The following is a 27,247-nucleotide window of genomic DNA, read 5'->3' on the forward strand; positions in this document are numbered from 1 at the left end:
GTGTTTGTAGGTAGTGTTATTTTTCTACCAAGTGGCACCCGGCAGGGTGGCTTGGGACAGACTAGGCACACGTGGCCCGGTGTACCGAGTGGCACCCGGGTGGTGGGCTCGGGAACCCTGTACACATCGTTTGGGGCCGTGAGCGAAACCCCGACCGGATCTCCTTGCGGATGGAACCCGAATAGGTGATAAACCTGGACTAGAGTCTTGTGTGGTTAGTTAGGTCGTGGCCGACACCCTCGCCAGGCTTCCGCTTGAAGATTGCCGAGATACATGACGTGTACATGGTGATAAGTGGTGAGAGCGTATGTGAAGAAGTACACCCATGCAGGGTTATCATGATCTATTCGAATAGCCGTGTCCTCGGTTATGGACTTCTTGGATGCTTACGTGGTACATAGACAACTTGAAGTGGATACTCTAAAATGCTCAAGAAAAGTGTGAGTGCTATGGATGGCCTTCTCGTAGGGAGACGGGGATGAATCCATAGTAGTGTATTGTGTGGTGATTAGTGGACTCGTGTGCATTGTCTCACCTCAAAGAAGTTTCTCGTAGTCGTAGAACAGGATAGCCACTGAGTCAAAGCTGGCTTGCTGCAACTAAACCCCACATTACCTTCTTGATACAAATGCATGTATGATAGGATCTGATGTATGTCTTGCTGAGTACCTTTGTACTCATGTTGCTTTATTTATGTTTTTGCAGCGGAGACTTCAGTCTTACTAGTACTTCCGCTTGGACTTCGACGAGTAGCTTGTACCTCAGCTACGATCTTGTACCCTTGGGAGGGTCTTGTAGATAGTCAGGCTTCTCAGCCTTTTTCTTTTGTAGTTGTCTGTACTCAGACATGTAATGCTTCCGTTGCTTGTATGCTTTGAATGATGGGTCATGTGACCCCTGTTTGTACTTAATGCTATGTGGCTCTTCCGGGCCTTTATCTATATGAGTTTGCGTTATGTTGTGATGCCATGTTGTACAACACATACTTGCATGTTATGCGTACGTGTGACGTGTATTGCTATGTGTGGGATCCGACAACCTAGTTGTCTATCCTTGGTAGCCTCTCTTATGGGGAAATGTAGTTTAGTGCTTCCACCGAGCCATGGTAGTCCGCTACAGCCCGGTTTACCGGAGTCCTGCTAGCCCAGCACTACTGCTCCGGAACACTTAGACTGGCCGGCATGTGATTCACTTCGTTCCTGTGTCTGTCCCTTCAGGGAAATGTCATGCGGTGACATCCGGAGTCCTACCTAGCCTGCTACAGCCCGGGTTCCCGGAGTCCTGTTAGCCCACTTGCTACAGCCCGGATTCACACGCTGCTGACCGACATGCTCGATGTTGTTTCATGTATGCCTGTCCCCGTAAGTTAGTGCCACTTTGGGTTCACGACTAGACATGTCGGCCCGGGTTCTCTGTCATATGGATGCTAGCGACACTATCATATACGTGAGCCAAAAGGCGCAAACGGTCCCGGGCCATGGTAAGGCGACACCCGTGAGAATACCGTGCGTGAGGCCACAAAGTGATATGAGGTGTTACATGCTAGATCGGTGTGACTTAGAATCGGGGTTCCGACAAAATAAAACAAACAGATCAAATGCAAACAATCAAATATGAACATGTCTTTCCCCTCATAAAGACATGTGACTTATCTCCTCTTGAACACCAAGCATCTGGGGTCTTTGATGTGATACTTCTTTCTTATTGAAGAATTCTTTCCCCCTGAGTATTCTTGTTGGGAACGTAGTAATAATTCAAAATTTTCCTACGTGTCACCAAGATCAATCTAGGAGATGCTAGCAACGAGAGAGAGGGAGTGCATCTTCATACCCTTGAAGATCGCTAAGCGGAAGCGTTACAAGAACGCGATTGATGGAGTCGTACTCGCGGCGATTCAAATCGCGGAGGATCCGATCTAGCGCCGAACAGACGGCGCCTCCGCGTTCAACACACTTACAGCCCCGGGACGTCTCCTCCTTCTTGATCCAGCAAGGGGAGAGGAGAAGTTGAGGGAGAACTCCAGCAGCACGACGGCGTGGTGGCAATGGAGCTCATGGTTCTCCGGCAGAGCTTCGCCAAGCTTCGCGGGAGGAGGAGGAGGTGTTGGGAAGGGGGAGGGCTGCGCCTTGGATGTCGTGCGGCTGCCCTCCCACCCCCTCACTATATATAGGGGAAAGGGGAGAGGGGGCTGGCCCCTCTAGATGGATCTAGAGGAGGAGGCGGCGGCCAGGGGAAACCCTAGATGGGTTTGGGCGCCCCCACCCCCTAGGAAACTTGCCCCCCAAGCCGGGAGGGGCGGCTGCCCTAGGGGTGGCGCCCCTACCTCTCCTGGTTACGTGAGAGGGGTTGGGAGGGGCGCACAACCCCTTAGTGGGATGGTTTGCCCCTTCCCCTTGGCCCATAAGGCAGCCCCAACGCTTGCCGGGGCCTCCGAAACCCCTTTCGGACATGCTGGCCACAACCTGGTACCCCCGGAACAATTCCGGACTCCAATAGCCTTCGTCCAATATATCGATCTTCACCTCCGGACCACTCCGGAGTTCCTCGTCACGTCCGGGATCTCATCCGGGACTCCGAACAACCTTCGGTAACCACATACTATTTCCCATAACAACTCTAGCGTCACCGAACCTTAAGTGTGTAGACCCTACGGGTTCGGGAACCATGCAAACATGATCGAGACACCTCTCCGGTCAATAACCAATAGCGGGCTCTGGATACCCATATTGGCTCCCACATGTTCCACGATGATCTCATCGGATGAACCACGATGTCGGGGATTCAATCAATCCCGTATACAATTCCCTTTGTCTATCGGTATGTTACTTGCCCGAGATTCGATCGTCGGTATCCCAATACCTCGTTCAATCTCGTTACTGGCAAGTCTCTTTACTCGTTCCGTAACGCATGATACCGTGGCTAACTCATTAGTCACATTGAGCTCATTATGATGATGCATTACCGAGTGGGCCCAGAGATACCTCTCCGTCATACGGAGTGACAAATCCCAGTCTCGATTCGTGCCAACCCAACAGACACTTTCGGAGATACCTGTAGTGCACCTTTATAGCCACCCAGTTACATTGTGACGTTTGTACACCCAAAGCATTCCTACGTATCCGGGAGTTGCACAATCTCATGGTCTAAGGAAACAATACTTGACATTAGAAAAGCTCTTAGCAAACAAACTACACGATCTTGTGCTATGCTTAGGATTGGGTCTTGTCCATCACATCATTCTCCTAATGATGTGACCCCGTTATCAATGACATCCAATGTCCATGGTCAGGAAACCATAACCATCTATTGATCAACAAGCTAGTCAACTAGAGGCTTACTAGGGACATGTTGTGGTCTATGTATTCACACATGTATTACGGTTTCCAGTTAATACAATTATAGCATGAACAATAGACAGTTATCATGAACAAGGAAATACAATAATAACCATTTTATTATTGCCTCTAGGGCATATTTCCAACAGTCTCCCACTTGCACTAGAGTCAATAATCTAGTTCACATCACTATGTGATTGTAATGAATCCAACACCCATGGGGTTTGTTCATATCTCGCTTGTGAGAGAGGTTATTAGTCAACGGGTCTGAACCTTTCAGATCCGTGTGTGCTTTACAAATCTCTATGTCATCTGTAGATGCAGCTACCACGCGCTACTTTGAGCTATTCCAAATAACTTCTCTACTATACGAATCCGGTTTACTACTCAGAGTCATCCGGATTAGTGTCAAAGTTTGCATCGACGTAACCCTTTACGACGAACTCTTTTACCACCTCCATAATCGAGAAAATTCCCTAGTCCACTAGTTACTAAGGATAAGTTCGACCGCTGTGATGTGATCCATTCCTGGATCACTATTGTACCCCTTGACTAACTCATGGCAAGGCACACTTCAGGTGCGGTACACAGCATAGCATACTGTAGAGCCTACGTCTAAAGCATAGGGGACGACCTTCGTCCTTTCTCTCTCTTCTGCCGTGGTCAGGTCTTGAGTCTTACTCAATACTCACACCTTGTAACACAGCCAAGAACAACTTCTTTGCTGATCTATTTTGAACTCCTTCAAAATCTTGTCACGATATGTATTCATTTTGAAAGTACTATTAAGCGTTTTTGATCTATCCTTATAGATCTTGATGCTCAATGTTCAAGTAGCTTAATCCAGATTTTCCATTGAAAAACACTTTTTAAATAACCCTGTATGCTTTCCAGAAATTCTACATCATTTCTGATCAACAATATGTTAACAACATATACTCATCAAAAATCTATAGTGCTCCCACTCACTTCGTTGGAAATACAAGTTTCTCATAAACTTTGTATAAACCCAAAATCTTTGATCATCTCATCAAAGCGTACATTCCAACTCTGAGATGCTTACTCCAGTCCTTAGAAGGATTGCTAGAGCTTTGCATACTTGTTAGCATCTTTCAGGATTGACAAAACCTTTTGGTTGTATCACATACAACCTTTCCTCAAGAAAATCGTCGAGGAAACAATGTTTTGACATCCTATCTGCAAGATTTCATAAATAATGCAGTAACTGCTAATATAATTCCAACAGACTCTTAGCATCGCTACGAGTGAGAAAGTCTCATCGCAGTCAACTCCTTGAACTTGTCAGAAACATCTTAACGACAAGTCGAGCTTTCTTAATGGTGACACTTACCATCATTGTCCGTCTTCCTTTTAAAATCCATCTGCACCCAACAGCCTTAGGCCCATCAAGTAGTTCTTCCAAAGTCTATACTTTGTTTTTATACATGGATCCTCTCTCGGATTTTATGGCCTCGAGCCATTCGTCGGAATCTGGGCCCACCATCGCTTCTCCATAGCTCGTAGGTTCATTGTTGTCTAGCAACATGACTTCCAAGACAGGATTACGTACCACTCTGAAGTAGTACGTATCCTTGTCGACCTATGAGGTTTGGTAGTGACTTGATCCGAAGTTTCATGATCACTCTCATAAGCTTCCACTTCAATTGGTGTAGGTGCCACAGGAACAACTTCCTGTGCCCTGCTACACACTAGTTGAAGTGACGGTTCAATAACCTCATCAAGTCTCCACCATCCTCCCACTCAATTCTTTCGAGAGAAACTTTTCCTCGAGAAAGGACCCGTTTCTAGAAACAATCACTTTTGCTTCCAGATCTGAAATAGGAGGTATACCCAACTGTTTTGGGTATTCTATGAAGATGCATTTATCCGCTTTGGGTTCGAGCTTATCAGCCTGAAACTTTTTCACATAAGCGTCGCAGCCCCAAACTTTTAAGAAACGACAGCTTAGGTTTCTCTAAACCATAGTTCATACGGTGTCGTCTCAACGGAATTGCGTGGTGCCCTATTTAAAGTGAATGTGGTTGTCTCTAATGCCTAACCCATAAACGATAGTGGTAATTCGATAAGAGACATCATGGTATGCACCATATCCAATAGGGTGCAGTTATGATGTTCGGACACACCATCACACTATGGTGTTCCAGGCGGTATTAGTTGTGAAACAATTTCCACAATGTCTTAATTGTGTACCAAACTCGTAACTCAGATATCTCTATGATCATATCATAGACATTTTATCCTCTTGTCACGACGATCTTCAACTTCACTCTGAAATTACTTGAACCTTTCAATAATTCAGACTTGTGTTTCATCAAGTAAATATTCTCAGCATCTACTCAAATCATCTGTGAAGTAAGAACATAACGATATCCACTGCGTGCCTCAGCACTCATTGGACTGCACACATCAAAATGTATTACTTCCAACAAGTTACTTTCTTGTTCCATCTAACTGAAAACGAGGCCTTTCAGTCATCTTGCCCATGTGGTATGATTTGCATGTCTCAAGTGATTCAAAATCAAGTGAGTCCAAACGATTCATCTGTATGGACTTTCTTCATGCATATATACTAATAGACATGGTTCGCATGTCTCAATCTTTTCAAAAACGAGTGAGTCCAAAGATCCATCAACATGGAGCTTCTTCATGCGTTTTATACCAATATGACTCAAGTGGCAGTGCCACAAGTATGTGGTACTATCATTACTATTTTATATCTTTTGGCATGAACATGTGTATCACTACGATCGAGATTCAACAAACCATTCATTTTAGGTGCAAGACCATTGAAGGTATTATTCAAATAAACAGAGTAACCATTATTCTCCTTAAATGAATAACCGTATTGCGATAAACATAATCCAATCATGTCTATGCTCAACGCAAACACCAAATAACAATTATTTAGGTTTAATACCAATCCCGATTGTAGAGGGAGCGTACGATGTTTGATCACATCAACCTTGGAAACACTTCCAACACATATCGTCATCTCACCTTTAGCTAGTCTCCGTTTATTCCGTAGCCTTTTATTTTGAGTTACCAACACTTAGCAACCGAACCGGTATCTAATACCCTGGTGCTACTAGGAGTACTAGTAAAGTACACATTAATATAATGTATATCCAATATACTTCTGTCGACCTTGCCTGCCTTCTCATCTACCAAGTATCTAGGGTAGTTCTGCTTCAGTGACCGTTCCCCTCATTACAGAAGAACTTAGTCTCGGGTTTGGGTTCAACCTTGGGTTTCTTCACTAGAGCAGCAACTAATTTGTCGTTTCATGAAGTATCCCTTCTTTCCCTTGCCATTCTTGAAACTAGTGGTTTTACTAACCATCAACAATTGATGTTCCTACTTGATTTCTACTTTCGCGGTGTCAAACATCGCGAGTTGCTCAAGGATCATCATGTCTGTCCCTGATATGTTATAGTTCATCACGAAGCTCTAATAGCTTGGTGGCAGTGACTATGGAGAACCATCACTATCTCATCTGGAAGATTAACTCCCACTTGATTCAAGCGATTGTAGTACTCAGACAATCTGAGCACATGCTCAACGATTGAGCTTTTCTCCCTTAGTTTGCAGGCTTAAGAAACTTGTCAGAGGTCTCATACCTTTTGACGTGGGCACTTGTCTGAAATCCCAATTTCAGTCTTTGGAACATCTCATATGTTCTACGACGTTTCAAAAATGTCTTTGGCGCCTCAATTCTAAACCGTTAGCATTACGCACTGAACTATCACGTAGTCATCAAAACGTGTATGTCAGATGTTCGCAACATCCACAGACGACGCTCGAGGTTCAGCACACCGAGCGGTGCATTAAGGACATAAGCCTTCTGCGCAGCAATGAGGATAATCCTCAGTTTACGGACCCAGTCCGCATAATTTCTACTATCAACTTTCAACTAAATTTTCTCTAGGAACATATCTTAAACAGTAGAACTAAAGCGTAAGCTATGACATAATTTGCAAAGACCTTTTGACTATGTTCATGATAATTAAGTTCATCTGATTATTTAATGAACTCCCACTTAGATAGACATCCCTCTAGTCATCTAAGTGATACATGATCCGAGTCAACTAGGCCGTGTCCGATCATCACGTGAGACGGACTAGTTATCATCGGTGAACATCTTCATGTTGATCGTATCTACTATACGACTCATGTTCGACCTTTCGGTCTCTTGTGTTCCGAGGCCATGTCTGTACATGCTAGGCTCGTCAAGTCAACCTAAGTGTTTCGCATGTGTAAATATGGCTTACACCCGTTGTATGCGAACGTTAGAATCTATCACACCCGATCATCACGTGGTGCTTCAAAACAACGAACCTTCGCAACGGTGCACAGTTAGGGGGAACACATCTCTTGAAATTTTAGTGAGGGATCATCTTATTTATGCTACCGCCGTTCTAAGAAAATAAGATGTAAACATGACAAACATCACATGCAAACCATAAAGTGACATGATATGGCCAATATCATCTTGCGCCTTTTGATCTCCATCTTCGAGGCGCGGCATGATCACCTTCGTCACCGGCATGACACCATGATCTCCATCATCGTGTCTTCATGAAGTTGTCTCGCCAACTATTACTTCTACTACTATGGCTAACGGTTAGCAATAAAGTAAAGTAATTACATGGCGTTTTTCATTGACACGCAGGTCATACAATAAATTAAGACAACTCCTATGGCTCCTGCCGGTTGTCATAATCATCGACATGCAAGTCGTGATTCCTATTACAAGAACATGATCAATCTCATACATCACATATATATAATTCATCACATCCTTTTGGCCATATCACATCACATAGCACACCCTGCAAAAACAAGTTAGACGTCCTCTAATTGTTGTTGCATGTTTTACGTGGCTGCTATGGGTTTCTAGCAAGAACGTTTCTTACCTACGCAAAAGCCACAATGGTGATATGCCAATTGCTATTACCCTTCATATGGACCCTCTTCATCGAATCCGGTCCGACTAAAGTGGGAGAGACAGACACCCGCTAGCCACCTTATGCATCAAGTGCATGTCAGTTGGTGGAACCTGTCTCACGTAAGAGTACGTGTAAGGTCGGTCCGGGCCGCTTCATCCCACAATGCCGCTGAATCAAGATAAGACTAGTAACGGTAAGCAAATTGAACAAATCATCGCCCACAACTACTTTATGTTCTACTCGTGCATAGAATCTACGCATAGACCTGGCTCTGATACCACTGTTGGGAACATAGTAATAATTCAAAATTTTCCTACGTGTGACCAAGATCAATCTAGGAGATGCTAGCAACGAGAGAGAGGGAGTGCATCTTCATACCCTTGAAGATCGCTAAGCGGAAGCGTTACAAGAACGCGGTTGATGGAGTCGTACTCGCGGCGATTCAAATCGCGGAGGATCCGATCTAGCGCCGAACGGGCGGCGCCTCCGCGTTCAACACACGTACAGCCCGGGGACGTCTCCTCCTTCTTGATCCAGCAAGGGGAGAGGAGAAGTTGAGGGAGAACTCCAGCAGCACGACGGCGTGGTGGCAACGGAGCTCGTGGTTCTTCGGCAGAGCTTCGCCAAGCTTCGCGGGAGGAGGAGGAGGTGTTGGGGAGGGGGAGGGCTGCGCCTTGGATGTCGTGCGGCTGCCCTCCCATCCCCTCACTATATATAGGGGAAACGGGAGAGGGGGTCGACCCCTCTAGATGGATCTAGAGGAGGAGGCGGCGGCCAGGGGAAACCCTAGATGGGTTTGGGCGCCCCCACTCCCTAGGAAACTTGCCCCCCCAAGCCCGGAGGGACGGCTGCCCTAGGGGTGGCGCCCCCACCTCTCCTGGTTACGTGAGAGGGGTTGGGAGGGGTGCACAGCCCCTTAGTGGGCTGGTTTTCCCCTTCCCCTTGGCCCATAAGGCCCCCCAAACGCTTGCCGGGGCCTCCGAAACCCCTTTCGGACATGCTGGCCACAACCTGGTACCCCCGGAACAATTCCGGACTCCAATACCCTTCGTCCAATATATCGATCTTCACCTCCAGACCACTCTGGAGTTCCTCGTCACGTCCGGGATCTCATCCGGGACTCCAAACGACCTTTGGTAACCACATACTATTTCCCATAACAACTCTAGCGTCACCGAACCTTAAGTGTGTAGACCCTACGGGTTCGGGAACCATGCAGACATGATCGAGACACCTCTCCAGTCAATAACCAATAGCGGGATCTGGATACCATATTGGCTCCCACATGTTCCACGATGATCTCATCGGATGAACCACGATGTCGGGGATTCAATCAATCCCGTATACAATTCCCTTTGTCTATCGGTATGTTACTTGCCCGAGATTCGATCGTTGGTATCCCAATACCTCGTTCAATCTCGTTACCGGCAAGTCTCTTTACTCGTTCCGTAACGCATGATCCCGTGGCTAACTCATTAGTCACATTGAGCTCATTATGATGATGCATTACCGAGTGGGCCCAGAGATACCTCTCCGTCATACGGAGTGACAAATCCCAGTCTCGATTCGTGCCAACCCAACAGACACTTTCGGAGATACCTGTAGTGCACCTTTATAGCCACCCAGTTACGTTGTGACGTTTGGTACACCCAAAGCATTCCTATGGTATCCGGGAGTTGCACAATCTCATGGTCTAAGGAAACGATACTTGACATTAGAAAAGCTCTTAGCAAACGAACTACACGATCTTGTGCTATGCTTAGGATTGGGTCTTGTCCATCACATCATTCTCCTAATGATGTGATCCCGTTATCAATGACATCCAATGTCCATGGTCAGGAAACCATAACCATCTATTGATCAACGAGCTAGTCAACTAGAGGCTTACTAGGGACATGTTGTGGTCTATGTATTCACACATGTATTACGGTTTCCAGTTAATACAATTATAGCTTGAACAATAGACAATTATCATGAACAAGGAAATACAATAATAACCATTTTATTATTGCCTCTAGGGCATATTTCCAACAATTCTCTCTCCCCCTATAGTGATGATTAAGCTTGGATGTGATCTCTCTCTCCCCTTTGACATCAATTTCCAAGAAGGGATATTCTAGAGTGAGGGTCAAAATAGGTTTAGTGCTTGAGAGACAGAGCAAAGCAGCAAGTCGGATGTGATGCTGGTAGACGACAAGAATCATCGAGTGGAGCTGGACAAAAATGAATGCAGGAACAAGTGGCAAGTTGTCTTTCCTGTAGTGAAATCAGTGGCACCGAGTTGTGTGCTTCGGTTGCACCGGAAGGGTTCGGTTGGACCGAAAACAGCAAACCGGTGTGTCCGTGTTCATCACAAAGAAAACACTTGTCACCTCAGCTCACTAGGCAAATAAGATCTCACAAGGATTTGCAAGGAATTAGCTGAAAGATTTTCAAGGAATTGGATGCAGGGAATGGAGAACAGAACAAAGAAAAAAATCTAGTTGATGTTTTTTTTTGATAAAGAAGAGGGAATAAATATGCAAAGGATAAAATGCAAAAACTGAAAGAAACACTAGAGAACTTCATCTAGAATTGGGCGGTGACAAGGTCACCTATGTTAGAGTATATTGACTAAGGAGTCAAGTGAGAGCACTTGATCATAAGTCATACTCATCGTTTAAGCTCAAAATGGGGTTTCCATTTTTCTTTTAAGCATCTTGATGTATTCCCATCTTGTTGAGTTGCTTTGACCCATGACTTGGAGTAAAGCTTCTCCAAGATGGAATAACATACCTTGGGTGGTGGTGTTGATCTTGATCATGTTGTTGAACTTGTGTGGGTTGCTCAAGGTTGATGTAGCTCATCAAGAGTTGGGAGCACCACTTTGAATTTGAGTTCATCTACCTACATGGGTTAGTTTTGCATGGAAGAGCACTTGTGTCTCCAAAATGACAATCATAAGATTTAAGATAGAATTTGTCAAAGGATATGTTTGAAGAGTTTCATGCTTCCTTGTCATCAACCACCATTGTATAGAGACTTGGTGATGTAGAGATTGCTCAAGATGTGAGTGAGTTGCAATCTCATGAATTTAGATTCATCCAAGTACCTACAAGGGTTAGATAACATGCAAGGGTGCAAGGTATATCCAAGACATATAAGTAGCATCATGAAAGAAATATCAAGGATTAGTCAAAGGCTCATGCCTTGCATGTATCCAAACGGAGTCCCTACTCCAAGTTTGAAGCATCAATGATGTTCAATTCTCCTCTCAAACGGAAAAAGACTTTCTCATCAAGCGGTTTGGTGAATATATCCGGAAATTGCTTATCGGTACGAACATGCTTAAGATCAATGTCCCCTTTAGCATGGGATTGTGAGCAATCTTAATAGCCCTTTCATTGTCACAAAGCAATGGAACATGTTTCACATATATCCCATAATCTTTAAGCGTTTGGGTCATCCAAAGTAATTGAGCACAACATGAACCAGAAGCAATGTATTCCGCTTCGGCGGTGGATAAAGATACCGAGTTTTGTTTCTTGGAGGACCAAGACACAAGAGATCTACCAAGAAATTGACAAGTACCCGTAGTGGACTTTCTATCAACCTTGTCTCCGGCATAGTCCGAATCGGAGTAGTCGACAAGATCGAAAGAAGACCTCTTAGGATACCAAATGCCAAAATTTGATGTATGTATTAAGTATCTCACTATCCTTTTCACAGCCTTAAGATGACATTCTTTAGGGGCCGCTTGATATCGTGCAGACATGCACACACTTAGCATAATATCGGGACGAGAGGCACATAGATATAACAATGAACCAATCATAGAGCGATAAACCTTTTGATCAATCGGTTCACCATCTTTGGTCAAATCAAGATGTCCACTAGTAGGCATGGGTGTACTCATACCTTTGCATTCTTGCATATTGAACTTCTTGAATAAGTCCTTGGTGTACTTTGTTTGAGAAACAAAGGTGCCTTCCTTAGTTTGCTTGATTTGCAAACCGAGAAAGAACTTGAGTTCACTCATCATAGACATCTAAACTTCTGCGACATTAGCTTTCCAAACTTCTCACTAAAATGAGGGTTAGTCAAACCAAATATAATATCATCAACATAAATTTGGCATACAAATAATTCACCATTAACCCTTTATTAAAAAGAGTAGAATCTATTTTTCCAATTTCAAAGCCTTTTTCAGTAAGGAACTTGGTCAAGCATTTATACCATGCTCTAGGAGCTTGTTTAAGACCATAAAGAGCTTTGTGAAGTTTGTAAACATGATTAGGTTTCATAGGATTGACAAAGCCGGGAGGTTGCTTAACAAACTTCCTCCTCAATTTCACCATTTAGAAAAGCACTTTTAATGTCCATTTGGTACAAGGTGATATCATGGTGATTAGCATAAGCAAGTAAGATGCGAATGGACTCAAGTCTAGCAACGGGGGCATATGTCTCACCATAGTCCATACCTTCGACTTGAGTGTATCCTTGGGAGACTAGACGAGCTTTGTTGCGGACAACTTGACCATCTTCATCTTGCTTGTTGCGAAACACCCATTTGGTACCGATGATGTTGTGGTTGTTGTCGGGCTTCTCGACCAATGTCCACACTTGATTTCTCTCAAAGTTGTGTAGCTCTTCATGCATTGCATTTATCCAATCCGGATCTTCCAATGCTTCCTCAACCTTCATAGGTTCAATGCTAGAGATGAATGAATAATGTTCACAAAAGTTAGCCAGACGATTTTTAGAGCGAGTGATTCTCCCGGTTTGGATATCATTGTAGATTTGCTCGACGGGATGGTCCTTGGCGACTCTTGCTCGAACTCGTGGGAGCTTTTGCTTTGTTCGGGGTGGAACATCTTCTTCATCTTGTCCTTCTTCTTGGCCTTCTTCATTGTTGACGTTGTCGTTCTCTTGTCGTGGTGGAGAAGGAGGTTGATGAGGTTCGTCCTTGTTTTCTTCGTCTTGGTGTGTCCCACTCGTGGATGCTTCCATGTCAACTCTTGGTTCACCTTGTCATGAAGTAGAAGCTTCCACTTGGACGGACGGGGTATTCTCCTTCACCTCCGTTGGACGAATCTTGCTGATAGACAAGTCTTGGATTGCTTCCGAAGGGTCTTTGTCTCCTACATCAATTGGCAATTGCTCTACTTGCGAGCCGTTAGATTCATCAAACTTCACATCTACCGTCTCTTCAACCTTTCGGGTGAAATTGTTGTAGACATGGTAAGTGTGAGAGTTTGAGCCATAACCAAGTAGGAAACCTTCATGAGATTTAGGAGCAAATTTAGAACGACGATGCTTTTCAAGAATGTAGCACTTTGAGCCGAATACTCGAAAGTATCCAACTTGGGGTTTTTTACCGGTGAGGAGCTCGTATGCCGTCTTGCCGAGTAGCTTGTGAAGATACAAGCGATTTGTTGCATGACAAGCTGTCTCAACCGCTTCCACCCAAAAGTGTTTTGGAGTCTTGTACTCATCAAGCATCGTTCTTGCCATCTCAATAAGAGTCCGGTTCTTCCTCTCAACAACTCCATTTTGTTGAGGCGTGTACGTTGCCGAGAACTCATGTGAAATCCCTTCTTCGTCAAGAAAGGTATCCACATTTGCGTTCTTGAACTCCGTTCCGTTGTCACTCCGAACCTTCTTGATCTTCACTTCAAATTGATTTTGAGCCTTCCTAGCGAAGTTTTTGAAGATCTTTTGGACCTGCGATTTATCATCAAGAAAGAACACCCACGTAATTCTTGAAAAATCATCAACTATGACTAGACCAAATGAGTTACCACCGAGACTCTTGTAGGCATTAGGACCAAAGAGATCCATGTGAAGTAGCTCGAGCGGTCTTCTCGTGGTCATAATGTTCTTCACGGGGTGGCTTCCTCCAACTTGTTTTCCTGCTTGACAAGCACTACAAAGTCTATCCTTGTCAAATATAACATCTTTTAATCCAAGGATATGATCACCTTTAATAAGCTTATCAAGATTTCGCATGCCCACATGACCTAGCCTTCTATGCCACAACTAGCCTTTAGAAGATTTAGCGATTAAGCAAGTTCTAGGTTGAGCCTTTTTAGCGAAATCAACAATGTAAAGATCACCTCTACGTATACCGGTAAAGACCATTTTATGATTATCTCTATGAAACACTTGGCAATCTACTCCAGTAAATAGGACATTGAAACCGAAATTAACAAGTCTAGATACTGAAAGTAAATTGTAACCAAGAGATTCAGCGAGCATGACATTTTGTATAGAGCTATCATGCGAGATGGCCACCTTACCAAGGCCAACCACCTTACCCTTTGAGTTATCACCGAAAGTGACATACTTTCGAGGGCCGTCGTTTTCAGCAAGCTCACGAAACATATCTTTGTCTCCAGTCATATGATCAGTACATCCACTATCAAGGACCCATTCCTTTCCTCCAGCCATGTAGCCGCGAAGATTTGCCATAAGACCAAAGTGTCTCATCGCATCATCAAGATCATAGTCACTATTATCATCCTCATCATAATATCCATGTTCAACATCGTCTTGTGATTGATCAACTCCTAGAGAAGGTAATTCATTAGATAAATGATCATCACAATGGTCATCTTTATGAATTCTAATAGCTTCGGAAATGATATTGCTAATAATTCCAACATCTCCTTTGGCACGCATGAGATCACGAAGCTCAAATAGACAATCATCAAACTTAGGATCACTAGTACTCATCTTACTCAAGGCAATAGACTTATGGAGAATTTCGTCTAAGTTTTGCAAGGAATAGTTTGGAAATCTCTCCTCAAGAAATCTCCATATAGTATCGGCACAATCAAGAGTAGGTAAACTAGCAATCAAATTTTTGGGAAATCCTCTAATGATAAGATTGATAGTTCTAAGATTGCGAATCATGTCAAGATCCTCATCGGGTGTGGGATGCAAAGGGTCAACAATGCGAGCACAAGGAGTAGTAATGTACTTGTTCAAATGATATTCATTGAAAATCTCAAGCATTTCATTTTTCCACTCATGGAAGAACTCTCCATCAAGAATAGGCACTCTACGTCTAAGACTCCCCAATGTAGACACATCCATCTTCCTCCAAAGGTGTTTAAACCAAAGCAATGGAGACTAAGGCTCTGATACCAATTGAAAGGATCGAGAAGAGGAGTCTAGAGGGGGGTGAATAGACTCTTCACAAGAAAAGTTGAAGTTTTTAAATTCTTTAAGTTGAAGTGGAGTTTTAGCACAAGTTCACACATTCACAATACATGTCAAGCAAGCATGATAATAGTATATGAGCAGCGGAAAGTAAAGCATGCAAATTGCAAGAATGTAAAGGGATGGAATTGGAGTGTGCAAACACAATTTGGAGACATGGAGAATTTTTATCCGTGGTTCCGATAGATGGTGCTATCGTACATCCACGTTGATGGAGACATCAACCCACGAAAGGTAACGGTTGCACGAGTCCACAGACGGCTCCACCCACGAAGGATCCACGAAGAAGCAACCTTGTCTAACCCACCATGGCCGTCACCCATGAAGGACTTGCCTCACTAGGGTAGATCTTCACAAAGTAGGTGATCTCCTTGCCCATACAAACTCCTTGGTTCAACTCCACAATCTTGACGGAGGCTCCCAAGTGACACCTAACCAATCTAGGAGACACCACTCTCCAAGAGGTAATAGATGGTGTGTTGATGATGAACTCCTTGCTCTTGTGCTTCAAATGATAGTCTCCCCAACACTCAGCTCTCTCTCATAGGATAGGATTTGGTAGAAAGATGATTTGAGTGGAAAGCAACTTGGGGAAGGTTAGAGATCAAGATTTATGTGGTTGGAATGGAATATCTTGACCTCAACACAAGTGTAGGTGGTTCTCTCTCAGAAAATGTATGTTGGAAGTGTAGGCATGTTCTGATGGCTCTCTCCACGAATGAAGAGTGGGTGGAGGGGTATATATAGCCTCCACACAAAATCTAACCGTTACACACAATTTACCAAACTCGGTGGGACCGATTCAGAGAACTCGGTGGGACCGATTTGGTTCATATTGTGACCGTTAGAATTTTCGGTGGGACCGACATGTCAAATCGGTAGGACCGATGTCATTAGGGTTAGGGCATAACGTAATCTCGGTGAGACCGATTACACAAACTCGGTGGGGCCGATTTTGGTAATAGACTAACCAGAGAGTTTGTCAGGCAAACTTGGTGGGACCGATTCGCTCATCTCCGTTGGACCGAAACGTTACGAAAAGGAGACAGAGAGTTTGCATTGCGAACTCGGTGGGACCGATCGCATATCTTGGTGAGACCAAGATTATTGCAATAGGCAACAGAGAGTTTGCAATCCCATCTCGGTGAGACCGAGATCCCTATCGGTGAGACCGAAAAGACTAGGGTTTCTAGCAGTGGCTATGTCAAGAGAACTCGGTGGCGCCAGATAGATCAACTCGGTGGGGCCGAATTTGACTTTTGTTTGGGACATATTTGGATGTGAGAAAGTGGTTTGGGGCTTTGGAGCATATCACTAAGCACTTTGAGCAAGAACCTCATTAAGCAACACCTCACCCCCTCTTAATAGTATTGGCTTTCCTATGGACTCAATGTGATCTTGGATCACTAAAATAGAAAATGCAGAGTCTTGAGCTTTGAGCTTCAGCCAATCCTTTGTCCTTATCATCTTGAAGGGGTTCCACATCTTCTTGTCCACGCCACTCCATTTTTGAACTTATCTGAAATATACTAGGTGAAAACATTAGTCCAACAAGAGATATGTTGACATCAATTACCAAAATCACCCAGGGAGCACTTGTGCTTTCAATTGGGAATCAAGATCTATAGGGATAAATCGAGACGCTTAATACGACTTTCACAAAGCACATACCTTGACAAAGTTCTAAATAAGTTCAAAATGGACCAGTCAAAGAAAGGGTTCTTGCCCGTGTTGCAAGGTGTGAAATTGAGTCATACTCAAAGTCCGACCACGGTAGAAGATAGAGAGAGAATGGAAGTCATTCCTCATGCCTCAGCCATAGGTTATATAATGTATGCCATGCTATGTAGCAGACCTGCTATGTGCCTTACCATATGTTTGGTAGGGAGGTACCAAAGTAATCCAGGAGTGGATCACTAGACAATGGTCAAGAATATCGTGAAGTAACTGAAAAGGACCAAGGATATGTTTCTCATTTATGGAGGTGACGAAGAGCTCGTCGTAAAGGGTTACGTCGATGCTAGCTTCGACATAGATCCGGATGACTCTGAGTCTCAAACCGGATACGTATCTATTTTGAATGGTGGAGCTGTCAGTTGGTGCAGTTCTAAGCAGAGCGTTGTGGCAGGATCTACATGTGAAGTGGAGTACATAGCTGCTTCGGAAGTAGCACATGAATGAGTTTGGATGAAGGAGTTCATATCTGATCTAGGTGTAATACCCAGTGCATCGGGTCCAATGACAATCTTTTGTGACAACATTGGATCAATTGCCATAGCCAAGGAGCCCAGGTTTCACAAGAGAACCAAACACACCAAGCAACGCTTCAACTCCATTCATGAAAAAGTCAACGATCGAGACATAGAAATTTGCAAAGTACATATGGATCTAAATGTGGCAGACGCGTTGACTAAATCTCTTCCACGAGCAAAACATGATCAGCACGAAGACTCCATGGGTGTTAGATTCATTATTATGTAATCGAGATTATTGACTCTAGTGCAAGTGGGAGACTGTTGGAAATATGCCCTAGAGGCAATAATAAGGTGGTTATTATTATATTTCCTTAATCAGGATAAAGGTTTATTATTCATGCTATAATTGTATTGCTCGGAAACTTAAATACATGTGTGAATACATAAACAAATAACAAGTCCCTAGTAAGCCTCTACCAGACTAGCTTGTTGATCAAAAGATGGTTAAGGTTTCCTGACCATAGACATGAGTTGTCGTTTGATAACGGGATCACGTCATTAGGAGAATGATGTGATGGACAAGAACCATCTATTAGCATAGCATATGATCGTTTAGTTTATTGCTACTGCTTTCTTAGTGTCAAATACATGTTCCTTCGACCATGAGTTCAACTCCCGGACTCCGGAGGAATGCCATGTGTGTATCAAATGTCACTTTGTAACTGGGTGAGCATAAAGGTGCTCTATAGGTATCTCTGAAGGTGTCTGTTGAGTTGGCATGGATCGAGATTGGGATTTGTCATTCCATATGACGGAAAGGTATCTCTGGCCCTCTCGGTAATACAACATCACAAGAAGCTTGCAAGCAAAGTGACTAAGGAGTTAGTTACAAGATGATGTATTACTGAACGAGTAAAGAGACCTACCGGTAATGAGATTGAACTAGGTATGGAGATACCAACGATCGAGTCGTTGGAAAGTAACATATCGACGGACAAAGGGAACTACGTATGTTGTCATAAAGGTTCGACCGATAAAGATCTTCATAGAATATGTAGGAACCAATAAGGGCATCTAGTACTCACTATTGGTTATTGATCGGAGGAGCATCTTGGTCATGTCTACATCATTCTCAAACCCGTAGGGTCCGCACCCTTAACGTTCGTTGACGATATTGTATTATATGAGTTATGTATGTTGGTGACCAGATGTTGTTCGGAGCCCCGGATGAGATCACAGACATGACGAGCAACTCCGGAATGGTCTGGGGGTAAAGATTGATATATAGGATGATGGTTGGGACAAGGGGTAAGGCACACGGGGCTTTAGGTCGGTGCGAAAGGAAGTTTTGTCGAGGTCGGGGACCAGACGACAGGGACCTTGGCATCTTGCCCTGGGCCAGACGCCGAGGACGATGGCGTCTGGGCCAGACGCCAAGGACCATGGCGCCTGGGCCAGTCATAACCAACAAGTATAGGGGATCGTTTGTAGGCTTGTTCGATAAATAAGAGTGTCGAACCCAACGAGGAGCTAAAGGTAGAACAAATATTCCCTCAAGTTATATCGACGACCGATACAACTCTACACACACTTGACGTTTCCTTTACCTAAAACAAGTATGAAACTATTTTGCAAGAAGAAAACTACAAGTACTTTGCGAGAATAAAACTACGAATAAATTGCAAGGTAATAAAAGTGGATAGCTTTTGTCAACAAGAAAGTCATTTGTCCCTAGGTAATCGATAACAAGTACCGGTAATCGTTCTTGTAATTTTACATGAGGGAGAGGCATGAGCTAACATACTTTCTCTACTTGGATCATATGCACTTATGATTGGACCCCTAGCAAGCATCCACAACTACTAAAGATCATTAAGGTCGTGAAACCCAACCATAGCATTAAGTATCAAGTCCTTTATCCCATACGCAACAACCCACTTAGTCGGGTTTAAGCTTCTGTCACTCTCGCAACCCACCTTAAGCGAATCATGAACATATTGCAACACCCTACAGCAGGGACCCCTCATGTTTGCGCAAGATGGAGGGCACCGTAGGACAACACCATAAATAAAATAGACAATCATACGAACCAAGATCATGATTAACCCACAGGACAAAACATATGTACTCAAACATCATAGGATAGCCAAATATCACTGGGAAATAATATATGGAGTTGAGCACCATGTTTAAGTAGATATTACAATAGGAAGAGGGGGTGTTACACTGCTGCATAGAGGGGGAGAAAGTTGGTGTTGACGGTAGCAAGATTGTTGATGTAGATCGCCGTCACGATCCTAGCCCCGGCGGCGTTCCGGCGCCACCGAGAGAGAGGGGGAGAGAGCCCCCTCCTTCTTCTTCTTCCTTGGAGTCCCCGCTAGATGGGAGGAGAGTTCCCCCTCTGGTCGATGGCCTCCATGGCAGAGGAGGGGCGGGAGCACCTCCGATATTGGATCTCCCTCTCTGTTCCCTTCTATTTCGCGTTCCCCAGATCTGGCCCTTCAGGGCTTCTTAAATTCTGGGAGATCCGTAACTACGATTGCGCTGAAATTTTTACCCGATTTTTTTCCATAAATTATCTTTCTTGCGCCAGAAGAAGGGCCCCAACCGATGTTCGAGGAGGGCACAAGATGCCTGTGCGTGCCAGGGGGTGCCTGACACGCCCTGGTGGGTTGTGGTCACTGTGGGCCCACGTTTCCGTTGATTCCACCTCCCAAAAATCATAAATATTCCAAAATAATTCTTTGTAAATTTTTATCGCGTTTGGACTTTGTTTTTTGTGATTTTCTACGAAACAAAAAATGCAACAAAGAGGAACTGGCACTGGGCACTGGATCAATAGGTTAGTCCAATAAATCATATAAAAAGTTGCCAAAAGATGTGAAAGTTGTATAATATTGGCATGAAACAATAAAAAATTATAGATACGACGGAGACGTATCAGCATCCCCAAGCTTAATTCCTGCTCGCCCTCGAGTAGGTAAATGATAAAAAAATAATTTTTGATGTGGAATGCAACCTAGCATAAACGTTATCATATATCAAATCATGGCATGAATATTAAGACATAAGTGATTCAAAGAAATAGTCTATAATTTGACATAAAGACATCAATACTCAGGCATCCCAACAAACAATCATGTCTTTCAAAATATCAATGCTAAAGAAAGCTATCCCTACAAAATCATATAGTCTTGTCATGCTCTGTCTTCTTAACACAAAGTATTTATCATGCACAACCCTGATGACAAGCCGATCAATTGGTTCATACTTTTTAACGCGCTTTAGCCTTTTCAACCCTCATGCAATACATGAGCGCGAGCCATGGATATAGCGCTACAGGTGGAATAAAGTATGATGATAGGGGTAAATGTAGAGAAGATAAAAAGGTAAGAAAGTCTCACATCGGTGCGGCTAACCAACGGGCTATGGAGATGCCCATCAATCGATATCAATGCAAGGAGTAGGGATTGCCATGCAACAGATGCACTAAGAGCTATAAGTGTATGAAATATCAATATGAAAACTAAGTGGGTGTGCATCCAACTTGCTTGCTCATGAAGACCTCGGGCATTTGAGGAAGCCCGTCATCGGAATAGACAAGCCAAGTTCTATAATGAAAAATTCCCACTAGTATATGAAAATGACTACATAGGAGACTTTATATATGAAAAACATGGTGCTACTTTGAAGCACAAGTGTGGTAAAGGATAGTAACAATGCCCCTTCTCTTTTTTTCTTTTTTCTGTTTCTTTTTCCTTTTTCCTTTCTTTTTTTCTTTTTTCCCTCTCATTGTCCAGAGTCTCATCCTGACTTGTGGGGGAATCATAGTCTCCATCATCCTTTCCTCACTGGGACATGCTCTAATAATGAATAATGATGATCATCACACTTCTATTTACTTATAATTCAAAATAAATAAAAATTACAACTCGATACCTGGAACAAAATATGACTCTATATGAATGCCTCTGGCAATGTACCAGGATGTGCCTTGATATAGCATAACAACAATATCAAAAAACGGGCAGGCCATGGAAATATCATGCTAGCTATCTTACGATCATGCAAAGCAATATGACAATGAATGCTCAAGTCATAAAAACGGAAGCGGTGAAGTTGCATGGCAATATATCTCGGAATGGCTATGGAAAGGCCATAATAGGTAGGTATGGTGGCTGTTTTGAGGAAGATAGAATAAGGCTTATGTGTGATAGATAGTATCATATCACGGGGTTTGGATGCACCTGCGAAGTTTGCACCGACTCTTGAGGTGAGAAAGGGCAATGCACGGTACCATAGAGGCTAGCAAATTGCAGAAAGGTAAGAGCGCGTATAATCCGTAGACTCACATTAGTCATAAAGAACTCATATACTTATTGCATAAGTTTATTAGCCCTCGAAGCAAACTACTCCTACGCATGCCCCTAGGGGGATAGATTGGTAGGGAAAGACCATCGCTCGTCCCCGACCACCACTCATAAGGAAGACAATCAATAATAAATCATGCTCCAACTTCATAGCATAACGAGAGACTATACGTGCATGCTTCGGGAATCATAAGCCTTAACACCAATATTCTTACTAACCACAACCGTTTACTAGTACCTCCCACATATTCCATCTCTATATCGCAAAACTATTGCCAGGAATCAAACATATCATATTCAGTGATCCATAAGTTTTACGTAGGATTTCATGACTAACCATGCAAATGACCAATTCTTGTTGACTCTCTAAATAGATATAAGTGAAGCACGAGAGTTTAATTCTTTCTACAAAAGACCATGCTCTAATAAGTATAAGTGAATCAAAAGAGCATTCTACAAATAACGGTTTTCCATGTGAAGAGAAACATGCAATCCAAACTTCAAATGATATAAGTGAAGCACTTGAAGCATTCTATAAAGCCATACTCGAAAGATATAAGTGAAGTCCAATGAGCATTCTATAAATCAACCATGGACTATCTCATACCATCATGGTGCATAAAAGAAAAATGAAACTAAAAGCAAAAGACGCTCCAAGATTTGCACATATCACGCGAATGAAACAAAGACGAAAACATACCGATACTTGTTGAAGAAAGATGGGATGCCTTCTGGGGCATCCCCAAGCTTAGACGCTTGAGTCTCCTTGAATATTTACTTGGGGTGCCTTGGGCATCCCCAAGCTTTAGCTCTTGCCTATCCTCCTTCTCCTCATATTGAGACGTCCTCGATCTTTGATCACTTCATACACACAAACTCAACAGAAAGCTCGGTAAGATCCGTTAGCATAATAAAGAAAATCACTACTCTAAGTACTGTTGCAAACAAATTCATATTTTATTTTTTTTATTTTAGCTACTGTAATATAACTTTTCCAGGGCTTATACCACCAATAAAAACCGATAGTTTCATCAAAACAAGCAAAACAATGCATCAAAAACAGAATCTGTCTTAAACAGGACAGTCTGTAATAATGTGAACATTCACCATAATTCTGGTACTCCAAAAATTCTGAAAAATTAGGACAAAATAAACAATTTGTATAGCAAGACTGCACAAAATGTTTTAGAAACTTTCGACATAACAGTAAAAAATGAAAAACCGTGCACTACAGACAAAGTTTCTCTTTTTGCAACGCACATACCAACAAGAAATCTACTCATCCTAAAGGTAAATACTGGCACATTATTTTTATAATACAAAGGAATTGTACAAGGGTATAATTATTTTTGTGAGAATCTTCATGAAAAATTCTACATTGTTTCCATGAGCATGAACACAAGTGTTCAAGGTCGACCCTCACTTCTCCAATGCATAACTTCCAATCGGTTCTCTTTTGTGAAAAAGTTTTTAAGTTCACCTCTATAGTTTTTTGTTTTTAAACTTTATAAAAGCACTCAACAGAAAGAAATGACACTCTAAAACCTTTGGGTTGTCTCCCTAGCAGCACTTTCTTTAAAGCCATTAAGCTAGGCATAAAGTGCTCAAGTAATGAATCCACCCGGATCCCAAGGTATATCAAAGCCAATTTTAATTAACAATGATTTGGCATTTAGTAATGAGCACAAAGCAACATATATCATGCAATGACGAAGTCTAAATCTCTTCCTATGCATCAACATGTCATACAAGAGCAATTCATGCACATCAAGTAAAGGCCAATACATAGCATAAGAAGTTTCTTGCAATTCTTTCGTGTTGGAAACATAGAGAGGCGGAGATGTAGTTCATCTCTCATAATAATTGCAAGTAGGAGCAGGAAGCACATGCATATTATATTCATCAAAATCATCATGTGTAACGGTAAAAGGCAACCCATCAATATAATCCTTAATAAGAGCAAACTTCTCCGATATAGTGTAGTTTGGAGAATTCAAAAAGATAATAGGACTGTCATGTGTGGGTGCAATAGCAACAATTTCATTCTTATCATAAGGAACTATAGCAAGTTCATCTCCATAAGCATAATTCATATTGGCATCTTGGCCACAAGCATAGCAAGCATCGTCAAAAAGGGATATTAAAATGAATCAATGGGATCATAGCAATTATCATAGCATTCATCCTTCGGTAAGCACGAAAGGACATTAAATAATGTATGAGTTGAAGAGTTACTCTCATTAGAAGGTGGGAACGGGTAGCTAATACGCTCTTCCTCCTTTTGTTCTTTGCTCTCCTCATCATGTTTTTCATCCAATGAGCTCACAGTTTCATCAATTCCTTTCTCAATAAACTCCTGCAAAATATTAGTCTCTTCTTGGAAAACGGAGACTTCTCAATAAATTCATCAATATCGGAATTGTATTTATAATTATCGTAGCAGTATTTAAGGATAGCAAAATTTTCAGGTCTATAAACTGAACCATAAAAATCTTCAAACTTTAAAAACAAAGATTCAATTTCATAAGCACCCTTAAAAGCAACAAATTCTTCTATTCGTTCCACATCATAGTAATCATATATACCATTAGCATAAGAAGCTAAGGCTTCATTATCATTAAATTTGTATGAAAAGGGAAGATTTGGAGCGTTCATCCTAGAGCAACAAGTATAATCATATCTCAAGCATAGCTCCCGAGCATACCAATGCAACATATGAATTTGATCCCATAACAATTTCCCTTTTTGTGTCAAGCGGTAATCCCTAAATTATTCACGTTGATCCAACATTACTCCCATTATATAGTTGAATGGGGTTTTCATAGGATTATCAAAGTAGTGCATAATATCTTTCACATAACGAGCATCGAGGGTTTTAGGAGGTCCCCCTTTTCCATGAGTAGCAAGTAGAACTAATTTTTTTTGGTGTTTCGTGTTCCATATCCATAACTAAAGATAGAGAACAACTTAGAACAGAAAATAAAAACTACTTAGTGATAAAGCAAACAAGCACACACGAGAATATTCACCCCACGCTATTGCTCCTCGGCAACGGCGCCAGAAAAAGGTCTTGATAACCCACAAGTATAGGGGATCCTTTGTGGCCTTCTTTGATAAATAAGAGTGTCGAACCCAACGAGGAGCTAAAGGTAGAACAAATATTCCCTCAAGTTATATCAACCACCGATACAACTCTATGCACACTTGACGTTTGCTTTACCTAAAACAAGTATGAAACTATTTTGCAAGAATAAAACTACGAGTACCACTACAAAAAAATACACTTCCGTGATGATACGTGTTTGTCACAGTAGGTCACATTTTCTGTCATGCATGTACATCCATGACAAATTTATGACAGAATCAAGATAGTCATACCTGTGCTGTCGTAGAAGTGTTCCATGACATTACCAAAATTATCATCACGGAAGAGTCCACTTCCATGACGATAAATCGCGCGTCACAGAAGTGCTTTCGTCAAGGGTGACCCACACGTGGCATCCTCCGTAACGAAACACCATTAAGCTATCGGGTCCGGTTTTGGATCCGATAACCCGTTAACAGCCCCGACCAATGGGGATTTTCCACGTGTAAAATTATCATTGGCTGGAGGAAACACGTGTCGGCTCACCGTTGGGACAGATGTCATCCACTCATTGGACCCAAAGCGCCTATGATACGTCAACACGTGGCATGGCCCAACAGAGGCCCATTCCTGTGAAAAGGCCGGCCCGTTTGACATGGTCAAAAGGTGGCGGGCCGGCCCACGGCAAGCCCGTTAACGGCCTGTTCGCATTTAGCCCATTTACAGCCCGCTAACCCAGGGCCCGTTTACGGCCTATCCGAATTAGGCCCAGTAGTGTCATCTGGGCCGTCCAATATAATTCCAGCCCGTTTTAACTTCCGGACCATGTATGGCCCATGACGTCTTTCGGCCCATATGAGGCCCTTAGTAACTTCAGCCCATTAACGGCCCGTGGTAAAACTGGCCCATAATGAATAGTGTATCACTTTATACCCATTAACGGCCCGTGGTAAAATTGGCCCGTAATGAACAGTCTATCACTTTATACTCATTAGCGGCCTATTATTCAGTTGGGCCATTTCCAGCCCATGTTATCTTTCGGCCTTCTCAGGGCCCATTTATTCTTGGGCTCATTTCTATCATTCGTTTACTTACGGCCCGTTACTGTCATTTTCTGCTTGTGGGCCAAATTCAGTCTGTGGTTACAGTCGGTCCGTTTGTGGCCCGTTAATACGTTGGGCCGTTTTCATAGCGTCATCAAATACGGCCGATTAACGACGGCCCATTATGGTCGGCCCATGAACGGACGATTTCAACTCTAGCCCATTTACGGCCATAATGTTGTCTTTTATTGCCCATGTTTGGCCAACCGATCATACGGCCCGTAGAAGGCCCATTGATGATACGGCCCGTAGAAGGCCCATTGTGTCTACGGCCTGTATAAGGCCCATTGTTTCTATGCCCCGTAGAAGGCCCATTGTTTCTACGGCCCTTAGAAGGACCATTGTTTCTGCGGCCCGTAGGAGGCCCATGTTAACTATAGTAAATATGTAGCCCATGGTTAATGTGGCCTAGTTTTAAAAAATAGGTTATTGCGGCCACTAGCAAACCGTGGAAAAAGAATTGCACTGACTACAAGAAAACAAATAAACAAGACAATAAGAAAATAAATAGGCAAGCAACTTACGCTAGGCTATCACGGCTATTACACATATTACATCCACTGGGCATCAAAGTTTGCCACCAGTGCAAATATAGGGAACAAAGCAGCATATAAACGCCGCAGCAAAACAAGTCCAGAACTGAAACCACTTCAGAAGAGCTCAAGAAACAATATCCTGGGTACCCATAATGCTGGCAAGATGCTTAGCAAGCTTATTAACTTTGTCTTGTTTGGTGCTTAAATTCTCTAGCACTTGCTGTTGCACCAGAAAGTATGCATATGAATTCTGCAGGGACTTCCTCAGTCCTTCGGCTTCCTGTCGCATAACATCTGATCGATGTCTTTCAACTTGAAGTTGAGACTCAAGAAGCCGAACTGATTCAGGTAGCGAGTTCGAAGAGCTGGTGCTAGCAGTAGTAGCCAGTAACTCGAACACTACATCAAGACAGGACTTTGGGGTTGTCTCAGTGTCTTCAATATAGTTTTTAT

This window comes from Aegilops tauschii, chromosome 3 (assembly GCF_002575655.3).
Source record: "Aegilops tauschii subsp. strangulata cultivar AL8/78 chromosome 3, Aet v6.0, whole genome shotgun sequence".
In the NCBI taxonomy this organism is placed as follows: Eukaryota; Viridiplantae; Streptophyta; class Magnoliopsida; order Poales; family Poaceae; genus Aegilops; species Aegilops tauschii.